Genomic DNA, 15867 nt, shown 5'->3' on the forward strand with positions numbered 1-15867 from the left:
ACATATTCGGCAATCCCATCCAACGAGTGCTACGAGCAAAAACGGAACTTGTATCCCGTGCCCAGACATCGACCGAACCGTTTCCTATATTCAGGACTTCCTGGCTCTCTGGCGTAAGGTCGACGAGAAGATGACTGAGCACGACAAGGTTGGCATTGTGCTTAAGGGAATAGCTGACGACGTTTTTCACTTGCTGATGTGTAAGGGCTGCACTACAGTCGATGCCATCTGAAACGAATGCCGACTGTTCGAGCAAGCGAAGAGCGGCCGCATCACGCAGCAGTTCCAACTGTTACCCAACACCGCGGCGACTTCTTCCTGCGAGCCACCATCACCCCGCTGTTTTCGTCTGCGACTCCTCAGCACGACTCCCTCGAACACACAGTCCAAAGCATAGTGCGCCGCTAACTGGAAGCCACTGCTCCTGCCGTTACTCTGCCCCATGCGGTCGACAGCTCTGTTCCAGCCATGTCGCTCATTGAAGCTGTCATTCGACACAAATTAGCAACGTGGGTCTCCAGCAAGTATTCTCAGTGAGTCGTCCTGCCGCCTGCCACAGTTATGCCCCACCTGGACCGCGCCATGTGTCCGGACCTCCACGCTACCGAAATCCTGCTGACTGGCGAACCGCCGGCGATAAGCCCATCTGTTTCACCTGTCTCTGTGTTGGCCATGTCGCTCGGTACTGTCAGAACTATTGGCCTTGAGTTTGCAGGAAGAACTCGGCACACCGTTACTCGAGTGACGTTCCCGGCCGTTTTTCCCCTCGCACGTCGCCAGAGTCCGTCGCTAATGCCGCTGGCTCTGCCTCCAGATTTGGATGCACGCCGCCGCCGCCCCGCCACCAGTCACGTTCGCCACAGCGCCTACACCTTTCACCGTCGGCACTTCCTCGACGCTTCTCACCGGAAAACTGATGGATGCCGCACCCAGAGGTGACGCTGCATTCCGACCCCAGTCAGAAAATCCTATTTGGACGTTGCCGACTAGAGACAATTTAATCGACGTGGAAGCAGACGGCGTTCCGATCACGGCTCTTATAGACACTGGCGCACATAATTCGGTAATCAGTGCTCCGCTTCGCTGTCGCTTCCGTAAAGTTCTCACGCCAACCATGTCGCATGTCCATGTCGCTGATAGAGGGACGCCGTCAGTTACCGGAATGTGCACGGCCCGTGAAACCATTGGGGGTCACACAACGACAGTTTCGTTCTCTGTTTTAGAAACGTGCACGAATGATGAGATCCTGGGTCTTGACTTTTTGTCAGAACATTCTGCCCTAATAGATTGCGCTACGGGTTTACTACGCCTCGAGGTACCACTTTCGCCCGATGCGCCAGACGCCTCAGTTCCCCCGTCGTTATGTTGAGTTGAGTTCATCCGTCTGACCTGTGAAGCCGCCACCGATGTTCCGTTGTCCTCCCGCCTTAGGATATCCTGCGTTTTCTGCATGTCCCGTAGTACAATCGCCATTCTAAGATATGTTTTCTAGATTAATATGAGACCTTTTTCGATGCCCAAGTCAAACTAACAGGCATAATGATACGTCCGATATTACGTATAGTGCTTCGCTTATACTTGTCCAGCCTTCTGGCAATAGAAGCCTTAAGTAACACAAGCCTCGAAATTATACAGTACAAGCCTGTATGATTGAAAGCCGTATGCGACATGCATAAATTACCGTTATTTTTATATTTTAAACACAAATGCAGACCAAATTCTTATGGAGAATGCGGCCAATATCAACTTGAGCATTTTCTCCAGCTGTCGTTTTCTTTTGATAATTTATAGACCCATGACCAAACGTGCCCAAGCATCTGGCAAAACAAGCTGTAAGGTAGTAAAGCCTCCAAGAATTTCAATACCCATATACTCATGCAATAATTAGCTGATATGTTTTATAATACAAAGGCATATTTACACCACATTTGATAGGAAATGCCAACAACATCAACTTGAGCATTTTTTCAACCTGACATTACATTTCACGTAGAAACAAACCCACGACCAACCTGTTTGTACGCCCCGCGTACAGTGTTTTCAGAACATTTAGAGCAAGTGTGGTAAACACTTTACATTGCTGGAAATAATTTTGTGAGAAAGCTTAGAAATAGTTGGTGGTAGTTGGTGACAAGCCCTCGTGCAAGCTCGAAATAATGGCCGTGAACGTGTAATGGGATTTGCAACAGACTCTACTCATTAAAGCCATTCACCATACCTTCTAATTAAATCCGACATATTGGATAGGTCAGCGCTTGAATTGAATAGTTTACAAAATGTATTGACGCCTTGGTCAAAAAACAGATAAAAGAATTTGTATTGATTTTCTTGGTGGAGACCATCTCCCTGCAGTGAGCGTGAAATTATATGCATTATAGAGTTGCATAAAAAACGTATGGAATACACGACTTCTTGCAGGGTTACAAACGATGAAACGTTTCCCTACCTTGCGGGCAATGCGTTAAAATAGTAATACTTTGCTTTCACTGTATGGTCCGAAGAAATAAAGCACGTATTTTCGATTGATATTGCTGTACGTTTGTATTTAGACGATTATGTTAACTGTTCTCCTACTCTACGCAAATTGCCTAGGATAAAGATGACTGCTCTACATTCCACCCTCGTGGGTGGTCTGAGCAGTTCTTCTCTTTAAACTACATAACGCAGCCCTCCTACTACTGCTGATGCAAGTCGATGCCTGTGATTTATTTGGGAGTCCTGACTATCTGCTGTCAACCCTACAAACGGCAGCCAGATCTACTATAGGGTGTACCCCTGCCACGACCAGCTCTGCCACGCGAAGTAGTTCTCACCGAAGGATCTGAAGACAGGCTACTGGGAAAGAGAAGTGGATGAGAGAGACGGAAAGAAGACTGCATTCCTAACCCCGGAAGGCCTTTACGAGTTCAAGATGATGCCGTTCGGGCTTTACAGGACAACAGCAACGTTTCAAAAAGTCATTGACACAGTTCCCGCTGGCCCGAACTGGCACACCTGTCTCGTATGCCTCGATGACGTTGTGGTATTCACCCGAAATTTCGACGAACACCTTAGAAGGTTGGATCTGCAGTCGAGGCTACTCGCTCATCGGGGCTACCCTGAAGCCTGAAAAGCGCCGCTTCGCGTACGAGGAACTCACGTTCTTCGGCCATGTCGTCAATGATGCGGGAGTGCTCCCGCCTCCGTGGACCCAACACCACAAGACACTGATGAAGACAGCGCGTTCTTCGGAGTAATGACGGAGAGCGGCCTAGCCAGCCAGCAGCATGCCGACCCCGAGTTACGCGTCCTGATCCACTAACTCGAAGGGCACAACGTCGCCGTGCCTAGGGCCTTCAAACACAAATTACCAGCATGCAGCCTCAAAACCTCCGCCCTCCTGAAGAAACGTTTCCACCCCCGAACGAGAACGAATTATCTTTTTCCCATCCCTGAGGACCTTCGGGCCCGTAGTTAGAAGCGTGCCATTACGACCCGTCGTGAGGACATCTCGGAACAGCACCCACTATTGCAAAAATCAATGCGAAGAACTGCTGTCCCTAGCTAACAACCAATGTGTCCCACTGTGTCGGGAGCCTTAGTGACTGCCAGCGACGAAAAATGCCATTGACTAGACCCGCCGGACTTCTGCAGCCGATCGCTGTCCCATCGAGATCCTTCCAACAGTTGGAATAGACCTTGTGGGCCCGTTCCCTACGGCATGATCCGAGAACAAGTGGATTGTCGTAGCGACAAACTGCGTGACCTGCTACTCAGAGGCCACCGCTCTTCCGATGGGGATGGCCGAAGATGTCACCAAGTCCTTTATAAACCCGGTTGTGCTGCGACATGCAGCCCCTAATTAATCACGGATGGCGAGCGGCCTTCACTGCGGAGCTTATGCAAGGAATCTTAAGCTACAGCAACACGGTTCACCGAAGAACGACGGCGTCCCACCCCAAAACGAACGGCCCAATGGAACGTGTGAGCAAGACGATAGCGGATATGGTGTCTATGTGCGTCGACGTTGAACGTAAGACTTGGGACAAAGTCGTTCCGTATGTCGCGTTCACGTACAACACGGCTGTCCAGGAAGCCAGGCAGATGACACCGTTCGAGGTTGTCTATAGAAGACGCCCGACTACAATGCTTGACGCCATGCTTCCGCATGTAGAAGACGGCGACCTCAACGCTGACATCTAAGGATACCTTCATCGTGCCGAGGAAGCCGGACACCTTGCTCGAGTTCGCCCAATGGAGCAGCACCTGGTGGATTCCCAACGCTACAACCTCCGACGTCGAGACCGAGTACCGCCCAGGAGATCGTGTGTGGGTTTTGGCTCCCATTCCACGAAGCGCACTCAGTGAGAAGCGTCTGCGACGGTGTTTCGGACACTACCGGAATGTACAACGGGTTTGCCAACTCACCTACGAGGTGATCCCCGATGGTGATTCCTGAACATCGCGATAACGCACGCGGCGTGAAGTCTTCCACGAGGGTCGCCGAAAGCCTTACTACGCAACGTGACGGACTTTATTATTTTTTTTTCGGACGGTGGTTTCATTTTAGCCTCGGCTCGATGAACTCTTAGAGGGGGGTGATGCTGCGAATCATGCATTGGTTTTGTTAAATTATGTTTTTGGTTTTATCGCACGGCTCCGCCGGGCTGTGTTATCTCAGTCCCGAGCGAAGCGCATGTTCTATTCTTTCTTTCTTATACCCAGCGGATTATCTTATTTGACCGGCAGAATGTTTCGCCTAAACGCCACTAGCCTAGAATAGTCTTCTTTTGTTTAGTTTTGTCGACGTAATTTGACAATTAGAGAAACACCCGCGCCGAAAGATAAATGCCCCCAGGGCTGTCGCCGCGGCATTCGATTCGCCGACACTCGCCTGCGTACGTCACTTTGATGACTGCGGCTTTTTCGCCTCTGTAGTGTTTGTGTTTTAGGGGAGCACAAGTTCGCTCCAGTAAACTTGTTTTTTCTTCAACACAAGTCCGTCATCTCTGGCTTCGTGACAATATTCTAGCAGGGATAGGATGTGGTTGTTGAACACGCCACTTCAATCAGCCTGTCTGTTTTGCACGCAATCTCCGCTCCTCCTACATCGCCAAGAAGCGCGAATCAGCGCGAAACTACACCCTTACGCCCACCATTCTTCAACTGAATATGAAACGCCAGCCAGCGTCTTCCGTTTTTACATACTTGTTAGTTACTTCCAAACTTCGCGTTGTCATAGTTTTCGCTCTGCTGACCCGCACAACATCCGCAAACTTTTCAAATTAGAATTTGCTCAAACTTCATGGAGCGCTCGAAATTAAATGACCCGACATTTCAAAAGCCAGCTATACTCTGTAAGCGCAACTACACCGACGCCCCACTGTAGTCACATCCTGTAAACACAATATCATGGACTTTCTTATTTCCAGCGCCGAGTCTCAGCGCCCAACATGCAGCCCGATCAAACTCTGCCCGTCGTTTCATGAACGTTCATACCCTCTAGAAATATTTGAAATGCATACACTAGCTCAATATGCCGTTTCGTTTGCGTTTCTGAAACCAGAAGCACCCCGCTGGACACAATCACCGTTTTTTCGCACGTTACCTCATTGTATCCTAACTGTGTGCTTTAGTTTGTAATACTGACTGCACCATATGCAGATATTAGGTCATTGCCATGGTGAATTAACAGGCTCACCTCTGTCCCTCCACTACGATACCAGCCTATATTTTCGCTGACTTCCAAACAACAATGAGTAACAGGTGTCCCTCCAACATTTTGTTGCGCATTAAAGAAACCCTGCAACACTTACCATCGACTATTAGGAATGTGCTATGGGGTGATGTCTTGAGTCCCAGCAATCTCCCCCAGGAAGAATTATAAAAATTCGTTCAGTAGGGGCTGCGCGAGATAAACACTCGCGTATAGTGGTTCTCTCTTAACTCGACCGTGGACAACGCGACGAAAGCTGCGTGCTCTCTACGATAAAGGGGCGGCTTGTAGCGTTGTCTTTTGGGGCCTATGATATATTACAAGTCGTTTCTCTTTATCCGCAACTTGTACCAATTTATTTCCGGGTTTGTGCGTGACAAATGAGTCATTATTGCGAGTTTGCAAGCGTGCTCAACCTGGTAGGGTGGCTTCGATCAAAGCAACGCTTGTTCTCGAGCAGTCTGGGGGTACATGGAGCCTGAGCTTCTCACTTCATCTTCGAAAACATTGCCGGAACTTATGTTTTCTGTACAGGCGGCCGTGACGCTTCACGTGTCAGTCGTGTGGAGAGTGGACCGACCCATGCGGAAAGGTGGGGCGTAGCAAAGGAAGTTTCGAGTTTTTAAATTTTCTTATAGCTGTAGTTTGCTTGGTTCTTAAAGCTAAAGCACGACATGTGGAAGACTACTGCAGCATTAATGGGCAGGGTGCGTCTATTGTCCTTAAGCTTAATAAAAAGCACAAGTTGCATGTGGTAATGGTTTTACTACAACATTCACTTATGGTGATGAGGATATGGGCGTGTTTTTACGAAGACTTTGAATTGACAATGAATAAAGTAAAAACTGCGTACTCTATTATCATGGGTGACAATAATGCCAAAATAGGGGCGCAACAGGTGTGTGATCATCCGGTGAGAAAATGTCGCCAGGCTCTCGAAACAACCGCGGGTAATATCCTGATTGGCTTTGAAAAAAGGAATGGCTTTTGAATCACGGATACATTCGTTTGCAAAAGAAAGAAATTTACTTTGAAAAGCCCAAAATGGGAAACAAAAATGAAATTGACTTCAATTTAACAGGCACGCCACGCATGCTAAATGATGTACAAGTAAATTCCAGGACCAAAATAAGTACAAAGGGGATCGTCAGAAGCCCCCTCCGCCTGTATTTAGGACGGGAAAGCATAAATATCTTAAAGCGGAAGACACCTAAACTGCCCTCCTTAGAGAAAAAGCGGAAGAATTCCGATGCTATTTGAGAACAAATTCTTCGTGCTGTACAATAAAGACAACGATGTGGACACTGTCAACCATAATTTCCTAAATGTGGTAATTTAGTCTGCATTAGCCCTAGAAGAGAACCAGCCATAATGTGAGTCAGTGTGATCACAGCAAACTAGGTACTTCTTCCAAAGTGCTGAAAGATGTTATTTTATAGAGCGAGAGACCGAATAGAATTGGGTTAGTGGTCCCAATTGATGAAGAAAAGTATGCATGCCGACATCGTGCAGTCAACGTTGCAACAATTGTAACAGCATTAGAGCAAGGGGTACGTTGGAAAGCGTCTGGGAGTGAACTCACTATTGGCCAAAATAGAATGCATGCACTCCCTGATGAGAATGGCAACATAAAAAAGAATATGAATGTTATACTCAAAATTGCCAATAAATTCGATGCACACCTGTGCACTACTGACCTTGACTCGGGGGCGCAATTTTAATGATTCCTCATTACTGATGATAACTCGTTCCTCCTGTTACGAGGGATAAGGTAGCAATTGCGCTCGAAGCAATGAAGAAACACAAAACTGCAAGTGACGACGGCATTACGGTCGGTATATATTTTGAATTGGTTGGACATTATGCGAGCAAAGATTGAAGACCTGTTCTCTAAATGACTCAGCATTGTAAAGGTGCCAAATACAAGAAAAATACGACGTTAGTTCTGTTAGATAAGAAAGGTGACGTCAAACAGTTCAAAAATACAGTCTCGTCAGCTTGCTCTCAGTTACGTCAATTGTGTTAGGGAGTGATCTCATACGTAACGTCTGTAGCCGGGCGGAGAATTAGGTAAGGACTGGTATAGGGCGAAAGCAATTTTTCCGAAAGACCCACGCGACAGGATGATGTCCAGAGAAGGACCAATGATCCCGGAGGGAAGTGTACTGATCGGCGGCGCTGATCGTATCGATGCTTCTGAGAAGCTTGTGACGCGTGAAGACGGTCGCGGGCAATCTGTTTTGCAAAAGTAGCTCGGGTGATCGCATCGTGAGCGTGTTCGGTGGACAAGGAGGCAAAAGGGGGCAGTAAGGTTTCCAGTGGCAAAGGAGGGTCACGGCCGTGAAGGAGGTGGAAGACGAGAATTCCATGGTGTCGTGATGCGAAGAATTGAAGGTGAATGTAATGTAGGGAAGCGCGATGTCCCAATTGCGATGGTCTGCTGAGACGAAGGCAGACAGCATGTCCGTAAGGGTCCAGTTGAGTATTTCGGTGAGTCCGCTTGTTTGCGGATGGTATTGTGTCTCAAATTTGTGCTGAGTAGAGCAGGAGCGCAGAAGGTCGTCAACATTTTTGGATTAGAAGTATCGGCCATGATCGTTCAGCAATTGATGGGGAGCTACGTGGTGCAGAATCACGTTGGCTAGGAGAAAATGGGCAATGTCGGTCGCGCAACACGTAGGCCGGGTACGGGTGATTGCAAAACGTGTGGCGTAGCCCGTCGCGACGCCCACCCATTCGTTTTCAGACTTCGATAAAGGAAAATGTCCCAAGAATTCCAACCTACACGGAAAAATGGCTCAAGGGTAATTTCGATAGGTTGAAGTTGGACCACCCATCCACCGGGAAAGTCGCGGGCAGCGGTCTAGGTGCGCGCCACCCTCAACAGTGCTCCTGTTTACCTGGCCCCAGTTCCTGACGGCCCAATGGAGTGTGCCGCCATGACAGAACGCATGGGGACAACGGACACTACCGTGGCCAGCGTCTACATCCGCCCGAAGAAACCATGGGACGCCGTGGCGCTGTGCCGGCTGCGCGCAAACCTGGGTTCGGACGCTGTACTCTGCGGCGACTTCAACGCACATCACCCTGCCTGGGGGAGTCACCGAGCCACCCGAAGGGGACGAGAGTTGTTAGACGCAGTCACCACCTGTGGACTGCACGTGGCCAACACCGGCAGCCCTACTTTAGTCCGCCCTTGTCGTCGCCATTGCACGGTCCAGCAGTCATGCATCGACCTAACCCTGGTGACGCAGCGGTGCGCCTATTCCTAGGATACCGCCGCCAGCATGAGGGGTTCTGACCACTACCCCATACTGGTCACCCCCGGAACTACCGCAAGTGAGCCGACACAAGGGCTTACGCAGTCACTAGCTGGGTCGACTTCCGCAAGGAAATGACTAAATGCACTGAGGACCCCGAAGTCGACTTCCTCGCAGCAGTCGTGCGGAGTGCCGACAGGGCAACGGTACGGGGAGATGTACCTCCCTGCACGCCACTCCCGGACATGCAGCTGCTACGGCTTCGGGCCCGCCGCAACCAGCTACAGAGGAAGGCTTTGTGAAGCAAGCGCCCAGAGGATTGGACGGAGTACCGGCGGGCGGACGCCCAGTGCCGCCGACGGGCACGGCACCGTGGCAGGCAGGGCTGGGAGTCGCTGTGTTCGTCCATGGACTCTCCCAAGGACCCGGGCAGAGCCTGGCGTATCTTTAAGCCTCTGCTACCAGCCGGCGTCCCCTGCATGCGGTCGCCATATCCCTGGGCATCAGAGAAGGGGCCCTGGTGGAGCTGTTTGCCGACCAGTTTGCCAAGGCCCCTCAAACCCCACCTCCAGTTCCTGCGGCCTCACCCGACGCGGCGCCAGGCGCCCCACACGACCAAAAAGTGGTGTCCCTCTGCTCCACGGACATCACACTCCGTGAGCTGCAAGCCGCCCTGAATTGACGCCACAAGCGGCAGAGCGCTCCTGGTATGGACGGGGTTACGTACCAGATGCTGCGGAACCTGGACCTGACTCAGAGTCGCTTCTGCGACTGTTCAATCGGGTCTGGCAGACTGGTGTCCTCCCGCCACCCTGGCTCATGGGGCTCATCTCGCCAATTCTGAAGGTCGGCAAGCCCCCGACGGAGCCAGAGTCCTACCGGCCCGTGTCCCCGACGTCGGCTGCTGGGAAGGTCATGGAGAGTGCAGCCCTGGCCCGTCTGCGTATTCCCAAACCATATCCCGTAGGGGCCAGGCCGACCACACCCCTTTCAAACGGCGACGTCACAGCGTGACTTCACTTTCTCTTCGTGCGCGACTTCATGCGATGTGCATTGTTTTTTCTCGTTTTGGGCGGCGGCCGATGGTTTCGCTCCATGCGCGAGGCTGAGCCTGAGGCGCTGGGGAGCTGACGCACATTTAGTAGAAGTTAAAGGCCCAACCACATGCAGCGTACTTTCGGCGTTTTCTCGCGTGGCGACGCGAGCTGACGAGCAAGCAACGCTGATGTCTTCGCTCACCACATATGGGCGTCGACGCAGCGCGAGAAAGCAGGGGAAAGCTGGCAGCAGCGGTCGGGTTTCACGTCCTTCTCGTGCTTTGTGGTCATTCCTTTCAGCAGAAGAGAATCAATTTATTTTTAACTTGCGGTTATCGGCTGCCTTGAGATAAATTGCAAGCTTTTTCTGTTTGAAAGCGCTCATTATTTTGTGGCTTGTTTGGTTTTCATCGGGGAGATCGGGTATTTGCGATAGCTTCTTTTTAGTTAAATAAGGGAGCTCTGGCTACGTCGCTTGTAGTATTAGCATGATGGGGCTTGGCTGCAAGATTGGTACGTGACGGCCAAGCCTTATCAACGCCAGAATGCTAGCCGCGCATGCCATTCTATTCGTTGCTACCGTGGCTTGCGTAGGGAAGACCGAGGTTTTGCGATAGCTTATCTTGACTCAAATAAGGGGACTGTGGTTACATCGCTTGTAGTAATAGCATAACTGCCCTCTCATTCAAGATGGATGCGTGAGAAACAAGCGTTACCACGGCTCAAATCTCTCCAACATGACCAAAGCAAATCACTCGACAATATTTGTTGGCAGGCTCTCTTAGGGTACCAAATCCTTGGGACCCGCGTCTTGTCCTGGCGTGGTCAAGCGGTTGCGCGCTTGTGTGCTGGCGTTTTGTTTTGTAAGTCCATGGTTCGAATCTTGGCGAAACCTCGTATTTTTTTGCAATGAGGGCTTCACCGGCTTTCCTTTTCTTTTTCAAGCTAAACAAAGGGGGCCGCAGTGCCTTGTCGTTTAACCTAGAAGTGACGATCGACGGTACCCTCAGTATCAAGGCAGCACGGAAATTTGCTTTGCTCACACTTTGAATACCCATGTAGCTGCAGTCGGTACATAACATCAAGGTTAAATCAAGTAGCAAGTAATGTTGTGCTACGTGCGTCTTCGTTTATCATCCCATCTTCCTTTGTTCAGATTTGACGGTAATGACAGAATTATAAAAACGGATCAACACGCTCGCAGATGTTAACAGCAGATGAGCGAACGACGTACGCGTGTGCTTTCGACCGATTGGGAGCAAACGTTCTGCGCTTCGGAACGAAATCCAAAAGGCCACCTCAGATAAAAAAAACATTTCATCTTCACTGTAATGATCGAGAGTGTTCGCTTTCAGGAATGTACACAATGACCATGCATGTACGTGAAAAAGCGTCCACCGGCGCGCGCACTTAGGGCACCGCGACCAGCGCTAGCTTAACTAGGAACAGGATGGAAGATCAGCGTCTGCAGGCTCGCAAGAGAGTGCGGAGACTGAGAAGCGAGAACAGGTATGCGAAGGTATACTTCATAGAGTTAATGCTACTGACTGTATACTTCGTGCTTGAAGCTTCCCAGCGCGTACATCATGCTCGCGCACGGAGCGAAACCATCGACCGCCGCGAAGCAGGAAGGCCTCTTCCCTGGCGGCTGACCATGAAGTACCTGGGGCTGCTCATTGACTGCCGGCTCACGTGGCTGCCAGCTGTCAAGGCCCTCGGGGCACGCAGCGCACGGGTGCTCCAAGGGGTGCGGCAGCTTCTGTCACGAGGCAATGGCTGCTCAGACCAAGTGGCGCAGCGCGTGTTCCACGGCATGGCCTCCGCAGCTGTGCTGTACGCGCTTCCACTCGCCTACCTCGCCACGGCGCCACGGCGCTGGCAGGAGCTGGAGATCGACCAACGCCGCGCCATCCGCCTCTGCCTGGGCCTCCTCTCTACGTCGCCGCTGGCGGGCACTTACACCGAGGCGGGCACCTGGCCTATCGAGATGGGGGCCTTGCAGACGGGGCTGCGGCACATCCTGCGCCTGCTGACCGTACGCGATAGGGCTCCGCTCCTGCAGAGATTACGTAGCCGGCCCAACTCGCACATGGGAGCGCTGCTCAGTATCTTCGAGGAGGACATCGAGGTTCCGCACCGACCCCGTCTGGAGCCGCCACCACCAGACACCGGGGAAGCGCCGCAAATCACCGCGACCCTCCGCGGGGTCCGCTACAAGCGGACCACACCACCCCAGGCCATCCGCCACTAGGCAGCCGCCCTGCTTCAGGACTAGCTGAGCAGCTACCTGCATCTCTTCACGGACGGCTTCGTCAAGCACAGCACGTGTGAGGGGGCGGCTGCGTGCGTGGTGCCTGAGCCGGGAGCCAGCCGGAGCTGCCACCTTCCCCTCCCCACTTCCTCCACACGGGCGGAGCTGGCAGCGCTGCACCTGGCCGCCGACCTCCTCCTCGAGACGGGGGCCCCATAACCACCCCGGGGCGGTCATCCTCACGGGCTCCAGGACTGCCCGGCTGCGGCTGCACAGGGCCGATCAACCCACCAACAGCAGCGGCTACCCGGAGCGCTCCCTTGCAACCAAGCTGCGCACTGTGGCCTCCCGAGGCTGCGACCTGTGGCTCCACTGGCTGCCGGGCCACAGTGGCATCCGGAGCAACAAAGACGCGGACGCCCGCGCCAGGGTGGCCCACGAGGAGGGCACCCCAGTCTCCCAAGACGTCACCGCGTTCGACGAGGCCCGCACTGCCCTGGCCCGCATGGTGCAGACGATTCACACCAACCCTCGGGTCGTGGGCGGCCTGGCGCCCAGACCGTTGCCCGCACGCATCAGCAGGGACGCCTGCTGCCTGCTTCTCCGCATGCGGCTCAACTGCGGCAATGTGGCGAAGCGTCTGCACCTACACGGGCTCAAGGACTCCCCTACATGTGCGGACTGTTCCGAACTGGAGACACTCGAGCACCTACCCTGCTTCTGCCCCCCCCCGCGCGGGGCCGAGAGCAGAGCTCCACCGAGTGCTCCAGCGTCGAGGCCTTCCCAGCGCCGGCATGGCGGACCTTCTGTTCCCGAAGGGGCCTGCGGCAACCCAACGGAAAGTCTTCGCTTATCTGCTTCATTCCCTGGAGAAGACCGGCCTTATGCAGCGGCTGTAGCCCGGAGTGCAGTGATTGACTTATGTGCCCGGACTGACAGCTTTCTAGGACTGACAGCTCTCTTTATACCTTTCTCTCTCTCTCTGTTTCTACTTTATCCTATCACTCCCCCTCTACTTCCCTTCCCCTCCACTGGGTTGTATGCAGGTGATCATCCCTGTCGAGCTCAAATTATCCCCAGTGAATTTTCTTTCCTTTTCCCGTCGCAAACCACAACCCAGCGGCGGGGAGCGTGGTCGGTGTTTTCCGCCGTTAGAAAAGGTCGCAGGTGGACACGTATCGTCGCACGCATTTGCATAGGCCGGGCCAAAAGAAGCGACACCGCACACGGTCGTATGTGCGGGTTATTCCGATATTTCGAGCCGTCGGAACATCGTGAAGCTGGTGTAGGATGTCCGCACGCAAGTGTTCAGGTATAACGGGGAGCAGTTCGGGACCACCGGTGCGGAAGATGCGACAATAGGGGGTGCCATCACGAATTGCATAGGCACGTAGAGAAGGGTCAGGTGTTGTGCCTTCGATACCATCAACGATTGCGCGTAATGATGCGTGACGGCGCTGTTCTTTGCCAATGTTCAGGAGGTCGGAGATGGAAAAGGCAGATATCAGAAGTTGCTCCACTCAGGTCTGGAGGGTGCACAGGATTGCGTGACCGGCTATCGGTGTCCTTGTGTAGGCGGCCAGATTTGTACATCACAGAGAAAGTGTACTCTTGAAGGAGGAGAGACGATCGACTAAGCCTGCCCGTGGGATCTTTACGTAAACGGCGTACGTCCCCACCACACAAACTCCCGGCTCCGTTGCAGCCCCTGCCATGTCCAGTACAACCTTTCGACGGCGTAGGAATCGATTTGTATGGGCAGTTCCCCTACAAGGCTTCTGGAAACCTCTGCGCCGTCGTCGCGGTAGACCGCTTACCCAAAAACGTTGAAACCGCCGCAGTACCACCCGCCAACGCCCGTGAAGTCCCGGTGGTCCTAGAGAGTTGCTCCGCGATAGAGGGCCTGTGTTTCTTTCTGAAGTAATTGAAGCCCTGCTCTCAGAGTGCAACGTTATTCACCGCACCAGCAATTCTTATCATCCACGGACCAATGAACTTACGGAAATATTTAACCAGACATTGAGCGTTATGTTAGTAACGTATGTTTTGGCGGACCACACGGATTGGGACCAAGTTCTTCCGCGCGTAACCTATCCGTAAAACACCACTACTGAAGCAAATACGGGGTTTTCGCCTTTCTTTGTCCTCTACGGTCGCGAGCCATCATGTCCCTCGACACCATCCTGCCGTACCGGCCAGATGCCTCGGAATGTACCCCCGTGTCCCTGGCAACACGGCACGCCGAAGAGTGTCGCTAGCTCGCCCGGGCCCTGACTACCGAGCAATGATCTCGCCAGCAGCAGCGTCACGACGCTGGAACACCGCCTGCTGAGTTCGCTGCCGGTTCTCTTGTGTGGCTGTGAAGCTCCGGGCACAGACAGCATTACATGCACGACAATACAACCATAACACACAGGCACAATTGAAACGCTCCTCCACTTATATCACAAAATTGGCCTTTCGGGGCACCTTCCAAGGTATTGGAGGGAGGCCATTGTAGTGGCGTTTATGAAAGACGGGAAAGACGCACGTTCTCCAGCTAGTTATCGTCCCGTCACTCTGGCAAGCTGCCTGAGTAAGATCCTTGACAAGATCATCAATAAGAAACTTGTGTGCGCTTTGGAGTAGAGGGTCTTCTTTAGAGCTGACAGGCAGACTTCACAACATGGCGGTCCACCAATGATCGAACTTGTGGGCTTGGAATCACGTATAAATGATACGTTTCTTCACAAACACTACTGCCTGGCTATATTTTTATCTTGAAAAGGCTTATAATGCGGCATGGCGGCATAGCGTTATCAGAGAAGGAAAATCAGTCGAAATATCAGGTAACTTGTGAAACACTAGTGACTTCTCCATGTCTAATAGAGCATTCAGGCTGGGAGAAGGTTCTGCATTTTGTAGAGCTCACGTACAAGAAAACGGTGTGCCTCAGGGCGGAGCTCCGAGCTGCACCTTGTTTGTTGTACAAATAATCTCCCCGGGGAAAGCAGTCTCAACAGCAACCTCCTGCTCAATGTGGACGATGTGGAAATATATGGGCGATGTGCGAATATCTTGCAACATCCTGTAATGTGTCCAACTCCGAACGCCAAGCCAAGCTTGTCGTTAATAAACAGGCTCGCTGGGCGGATGAAAATGGTTTTAAACTTAATCTTGCAAAATTTCTTCCATGGTATTTTCATACAGGCGCGGGATCTCGGTGGTAGCCCACATTAAACTAAACGGTGAAACCATTCCTACAAAATAACGCAAGTTTTTTGGTGTAGTGGTGGATTGGGAACTGGCATTCATTTCTCACATTTATAAACATAAACACAAGCGCCTAAAAAGAGTCAACGTTCTTAAATTCCTCTAATACCAGTGATGTTAGGACAATCAACTCCTCTTGCGTGTTTTCACCGGCTTGGTGGGGTCTTGCTTAGACTAAGGCAATGCAGTGTATGGGTCAGCGACGAAAAACAACTGAAGATTCGACCCAGTGCTATATTGGGGCTTCGCCTTGCGGCTGGCGTATTCCGCACTAGCCTCATGCAGAGCCTATATGCCGATTCTGATTACTGAGCCCTGCATCACCAGCGAACCAACGTGGACCTTTTATACGCGTTTAAAATTTTCTCCTTA

Source organism: Haemaphysalis longicornis, unplaced genomic scaffold, assembly GCF_048455015.1.
Source record: "Haemaphysalis longicornis isolate Haplotype H1 unplaced genomic scaffold, Haemaphysalis longicornis Haplotype H1 scaffold_6, whole genome shotgun sequence".
Classification (NCBI taxonomy): domain Eukaryota; kingdom Metazoa; phylum Arthropoda; class Arachnida; order Ixodida; family Ixodidae; genus Haemaphysalis; species Haemaphysalis longicornis.